The following is a 7,021-nucleotide window of genomic DNA, read 5'->3' on the forward strand; positions in this document are numbered from 1 at the left end:
TCACATACTCTGGTGCCTCACCTTTGACCATGTCCCCTGAAGGGGGAGAACTGGTGGCACTCAGAGGAAGGACAGCAGGTTACCAAGGAAAAGAATTATATATCAACTACACACTTTACAGAGGAATAATATCCCAAATACATAAAGCATTGAAGAAACTAGGTATCTAGGAAATCAATAGCCCAATTAAAAAACAAGGTGCAGGGAATTCTTAACAAAAAAAATTCAGATGGCTGAGAAACACTAAAATAGGTTCAACATCCTTAGCCATCAGGAAAATGCAAATCAAAACTACTTTGAGATTTCATCTTACACCTATCAGAATGGCTAAGATCAACAAAACAAGTGGAACACACATCCATTGCTGGTAGTAGTGAAAACTTGTGTAGCTACTAGGGAAATTAGTGTGGTGGCTCCATAGGAAGATGGAAATCGATCTACCTCAATATCTACCTATACTACTCTTGGGAATATACCCAAAGGATGCTTCTTCATACCACTGTACAGTTGTGCAACCCTGTTCATTGCTGCTCTGCTAATAGCAACCAGAAATTGAAACAATATAGATGCCCTCAATGGATGAAAGGATAAAAAAGTTGTAATTTTACAAAATGGAGTATTAGTCACCTGTTAAGGAAAATGGTATCATGAAATGTGTGAACAAATGGATGGAAATATAAAAAAAAATTTATCCTGGGTGAAGTATCCAACACACAGAAGTATAAATCTGGTACATATTCACTTTTATGTAGATATTAGCTGTTAAGTCAATGATAGTAAAGGTACAATCCACAGAATAACAGGTGGAAGGTGTAGGTTAAGGGTCTAGAGGGACAGATAGATATAACTAGGGAAGGGAAATAGAACAGATATTTATGGATGGATGGGGAAATGCCTGGAATGGGAAGATTAAGTGAGAATGGTAAGGAAAGAAGTTATACTGAGAGAGAATATGGGGAGAGAGAACTAAAATTGAGGGACATTTAAGGGGTAGTATGGAAAACTATACTGTAGAAACCTCCTAAAACCTATAAATACATGATGTCAATCTAAATAAAATGTTCAAGTGGAGGACACAAATACCCAGCTGGCCATCTCTTATCATCAAATGAAACTTCTGGTACTGGGTAGAGTTATATCTAGTTGAGGTGTTGGCCAAAGAGGCCCCATGCAACTTCCCCCAAACATAGGTTGGTAAACAAGACTATAGGTTGCTCTCTACAAAATGACTGAAAGTTCCTGTTGTTGTAGATAACCACTTACACATCTCACTGACGTTGAACAGATTGAGCTGGTGCCTACATAGACCCTGTGTTATAGGAAGGTACTCTACAAGCTATCAAAACAGAATCATAAACACCAAACAACCATAAACCCTTTATAGACAATGGTGTGCTATATGAAATATATGGTAGTATAAATCTTGACACAAAGCTTGACACAATCCAAGCAGTAACTGATCTGATTTAAGGCCCACTCTCTATGAGATGAAGCAGATATGCATCACTGCTCAGATGACCAAGAACCTGAACTAGATTGCCGAAGGACCTAGGGAAAAACCAAATAATACTGGCCTAAAAGTAATGTAGTGACAAATGACTCCCAGTGATTTTCTGTTATACTCCTAGATCAGTGACTTGCTCAGATATCATCAAAGAATAAAATGAAAAACATAATACAAGCACAGAGGACCTGGTGCACACCCGTCTTCCAGCTTATTGTTTCTACAGGAGTCCTGATACTATGAACAAGTGGTACATATACACTATGGAATACTACTCAGCTATTAAAAACAAGGAATTCCTGAAATTTGTGGATAAATGGATTGAGCTAGAAATGATCACAATGAGTGAGTTAACCCAGAAGCAGAAAGACTCAAATTGTATACACTCACTTATATCTGCATATTAACCCAAGGGGCATGTCCCATGAAAGCCTTCACTTACTAGGAAACTGAGACAGAGGGGAGGACATTCTAGTGGGACTCTAGATGAGAGAAGCATGAGAGAATGGCAAAATAGAAGGATCCAGAGCGTCCTAGAAATCTACAAGTAGAACATTATGATAGGCAGATTTGGGCCCAGGGGTCCAGCTCAAACTAAGGCACCAGCCAAGGACAATACAGGCGGTAAACCTTAAACCCCTACCCAGATCTAGACAATGGACAGAACATTCTCCATAGTTGAGTGGAGAGTGGGATATTACTTTCTCACATACTCTGGTGCCTCACCTTTGACCATGTCCCCTGGAGGGGGAGACCTGGTGGCACTCAGAGGAAGGACAGCAGGTTACCAAGAAGAGACTTGATACCCTATGAACATATACAGGGGGAGGTAATCCCCCTCAGAAACAGTCATAGGGGAGGGGAATAAGGGGAAAAGAGGAAGGAGGGAAGAATGGGAGGATACAAGAGATGGGATAACCATTGAGATGTAACAAGAATAAATTAATAAAGGAAAAAAACTAAAAAAAAAAAAAAAAGAACAAGTGGGTCTCTGACTCTTGTGCCTTCCTATTGCTATTGGGCTCTTTTCCTCCTGCTGGTCTGTCTTGTGACACCAATGTAATAGTGTTTTTCTTTTATTATAGAATTTTAAAAATGAATGAATGAATGTAAACCTAGCCACTATGGTACTGTCATTTATACCTGCCCAGAGAGTAAAAATCAGTTTTCTCCACTGCAATGACAGTGGGTGTTTCAACCACCCCAGGGTAGATCTCATATTTAGGAGAAGTTGAACAACAAATAATGGTCTCCATGTGCTTTCATTTTTCCCTTTCTCTTCTTATTTTCGATTTCATGATGTTTAGGTTTTAAGCATTTTGTTGCGTTGGGATTTTGGGTTGTCCTTCTAAGAAGGACCTTAAAGGTGGGTGCATATAGAAAGAGAGAGGATCTGGATGAAATTAATGGAGGTAAGAATATAATCAAAATATATTTAAATTTAAAAATTGTTTTAAATAATAAGTAAAAATTAAAATATTTTAAAATTATTTCATTTGAAAATAAAAGACAACAACAAAACAGCCTTTCCAAGATCACAGAATAAAGGCTCTTCATCTTAGGCCTTTCTGTCACCAATGTTTGTCTTTTTTAACAGTGGACTATATAGGAGGAAAAAAATAGATTCCATGGTTGCTGGAGAACCAGGTATCCAATTTATGTAAAAAGTATCATGCTTTCCAATGGTTAGTTTGGAACTGAGAATAATTTGAATTATGATGGTTTCCTGATTCCCAAAAGAGCAAAGCCATAGAATCTTAAGTTTCTGACATGCTTGAGACATTTTGAGAGAGGTGAAAGTTTTGCAGCCTAATGCTTTAGCTATTACAAGGTAAGAGAGTTTATGAAGTTCTGAAAATTTCAGCGTAACATCAAGCACATCAGGTAAAAGTAAAAAAGCAAATATGACATAGTTCAGTCCTTAATAGCCCAATAAGGATTTATTATTCCAAAGTGGATGTGCTTAGCCTAATAAATTCAATAATCTATATAAATTATTCTTTTATTTCACTCTTCTAGATAATCATGCCATTTAACTGTCTAAAGATAAATGTAGTAAAGAAGATAAAAGTACTTTTAGGAAAAATAAAATAAAAGTTAGAATAAAAAATAGAATAAAACTCCCTATGTCTGAAATTATCAGTCATCTTGCTGTAAGCATTGCACAAAGTAATTTCTGATATTTTTAGTGTAAGAACAGGATACTTCATAGTCCTGAAACTAAAATGCCTATTAGAGCATTTTGGTCTCACAGTGAGGGGCAAAGGGGAGTGTAGCATTTTAGTTCAGATCCATTAAAATTTGGAATGTTTAGTGGCCAACTTCTAGTATCGGCATTATATTTGAATGTTAAATTTATGAAGCACAGTTATGATGACAGCACAATAAATAAAAAAGTATTAAACCTGGCAGTAAACCAAGAGATCACAACAGCATGAAAACATATGCATGAAACACCGAGGGAGCACACCTCAACGAAGAGCGTTCTCTCCCAGGGCAGATGGAAGACAATTATACTTTTATGAGATAAATAAAACTCCTATTATTTCCTCCTAACTATTTTTGGGCCCAATTAGAAGAGCAGACAAGCTGTGCTGGGCGGACATGAATGAATGTGAGGGGATAATATAGCCACTTCTAGCGTTGCTGTTAGAATTTCTTGTATGTAAATTACTCCCCCACGCAATGGTTTTCCTCTGGAACGATAGAGCATAAGATGGTGATAAAGTTATTCTGGGAAGAACTAGAATTATTTTCCAGATGTGCTTTCTTGTTTATCTCAATTATTATTTATTATAATCACCCTACTGTACACTATAACCCAAAACTTAGATATTACAAGAACACACACATTCTCAGAACAAGGGAAAATGTAGTCACAGTTAAATTAATGATTTTGCACATAGAATGTCTAGTGTGATGGCTGCCATTGCCTCTGGGTGTGATTTGAGGGAGACTTGGTCTCCTTCTGTTTTCTAGTCCATAATAGAGTTGTTGGGTTGGAATGAACTATGCTAACTCTTTTTGGATCATCATTAGTTATGCAGCCAACACTCCAAATGTTAGTTATAATGCTTCTATAAAGTATATAAATGATCAATACTAATCCATTCAAACATAAAACTTTTCTGTGGTGCAAATAACCAAAATACTTTCTTTTAGGCTTTTTGAAACTCATACTGTATTATTATTATCTGCTGTCACTCTACTGTGCAAGAGAAGACCAGAAGTTATTTTCCACTACAGCTGTAGCTTACTACCTAGTACCCAACCTGTTCCCATTTTTCACTCCCACTCAAGATCTCGAACCTCTGATACTTATTATATTCTTAATTTCTATTAGAAAATTTCACTTAGTGTTTTTCATAGTTCTTATCTTCACTTAATATTTTCACATATGCATATACTGTTAACCTGTTTGTATTTTACATATACAGTATTTTATTTCATTTTGTCATTTTTTTTTAAATAGATGGATACTTCAAGGCCAAGGAATAGATAGTGGTAAGTACTTGAAGTAATTGGAATGCAGAACTTTCCTCTGGGCTTGATCTGACCATTGTCATCACTGAGCGTAGCAGCTGTGGTGACCTGTTCTGAAAAGAGCTCACCATACAGATTGCAGATAACCAGGTGTATGGTATTAGGACTAGTTACTTTCCTTCTCAAGGGAAGAAGGAGAGGCACAAAACCTCGAGAAGACCTTCCTTTGATAGTACAACCACTGTTCCTTCTTGCCTTGGCTGTATAATCACAGAAATGCTAAAGCGTTTGAGGAAAATCACTAACTGGGGCTGGACATTTTGGTATTGTAGAAGAATGCTAGAGGAGCAGTTGCCCATGCTCCACCAAATTATCAGTTCCTTTATTGGCCATACCACATCTTGGCATGTTGGTTCTTTTTGCCTTATTGTATATGTTGGGAACAAATCACTATGCATTCCTCAGTCTCAAAGAAAAGGAAATTGACTTCAGTTTGTTCAAAGCAGCAGCTACAAAGAATTTCTGCTTTATATAAAGAGCAAGATAATCTCACACAACCAAAATTTCTTGCATTAGAATGTGTTTTGAAATATACTGGTTTTTTTTTTTTTTAAATCTTATTTTGTTTTTATTTATTTTATGTGTATTGGTGCTTGCCTGAATATGTGCCTGTTCATCACATGCAAACAGTGCCTAGCGAGCCCAGAAATAGTTATCAGATATCCCGGAATTAGAGTTTCAGATCATTGTGAGCCTCCACGTGGGTGATAGGAATCAATCTTAGGTAGGTCCTCTTGAAGAGTGTGCAGAACTCTTAACCACTCACCGAGCAATCTCTTTAGCTGTCCTGGAATGCAATTTTAATCTCACATAGAAAACATTTTGTGGGGCTAGAGAGGTGGCTCAGAGGTTTAAAGCACTGGCTATTCTTCCGGCGGACCTGAGTTCAATTCCCAGCAACCACATGGCGGCTTATAACTATCTATAATGAAATCTGGTGCCCTCTTCTGGCAGGCAGGCACACATGCAGGCAGAACACTGTATATGTAATAAAAATAAATAAATATATCTTTAAAAAAAAAGAAAACATTTTGTTACAACAAAATATAAAATTTTGTAGCTATGACTATCAACATGCACACCAATCTAGGAGACCATTTTCTTATGAATAAAATAAGTTATTTTTTAATATGGACAACATTCACAAAATATCAGTAACCTCTGTAAACATTTTTTTGGGGGGAGGGCAAGAATTTTTTACAAACCCTAGTCAGAGGGCTACAAACCTTTCTAGCAAATACCAAAAGAACTAAATAATAAACAAGGGAATATTTGTGTAATAGGCAGAGATAATGTTGGACAATTCATTAAATAAAATTTAATTTTATAATCTCATCTTGATTTTGTTTTTTGATGGTGCTGGGAGTTGAACTCAGGACCTTGCATGTACCAGGGAAGTGCCCTACTATTGAGCTATTCCCCTAGTTCTATAATCTCATTTTGAATGTTGGAAAAAATTCCTGTAAAATGAACATAAGTGATGAGGACCATTGTAGGATAGATGGTTTCTATCCATTACTAGTCTCACTTAAAGGGAGGAAAAGTTAGAACATATGTCATATTTATTCAAAAGGTTATATATTCCTCCAGGCTAGATAGTATGCCAACCACTCTTCCCTATTTTATGAAAGACTGAATGTTGTTCAATAAATTGAAAAGCAAACACGTCCACTAATTAGTTGCTTCATTAATATGAAGAACAGAAATTAATTCTTGCATTTTTTAAGTGAAGTGACTCAAGTTTTGACATTTAACGTATGGCACGTTTCTTTGTTGTTTTGCTAGCCATTGAAAAGACTGTGTACTTAAAAATATTGTTTAATTTTATAAAAGAATAAACAAATCTTTTCAAAAAGTAGGGCCTGATGCCCACATGGGCATGGCCACTGGCCTATGCCACATTGTAGGATGTCATCCATGAGTCAGTGCCAATCATGCTGAGAGATCCTGGAGCCTAAAGTGACAATTAACTTA

This window comes from Acomys minous, assembly GCF_964271855.1.
Source record: "Acomys minous genome assembly, chromosome: 1".
Lineage (NCBI taxonomy): Eukaryota > Metazoa > Chordata > Mammalia > Rodentia > Muridae > Acomys > Acomys minous.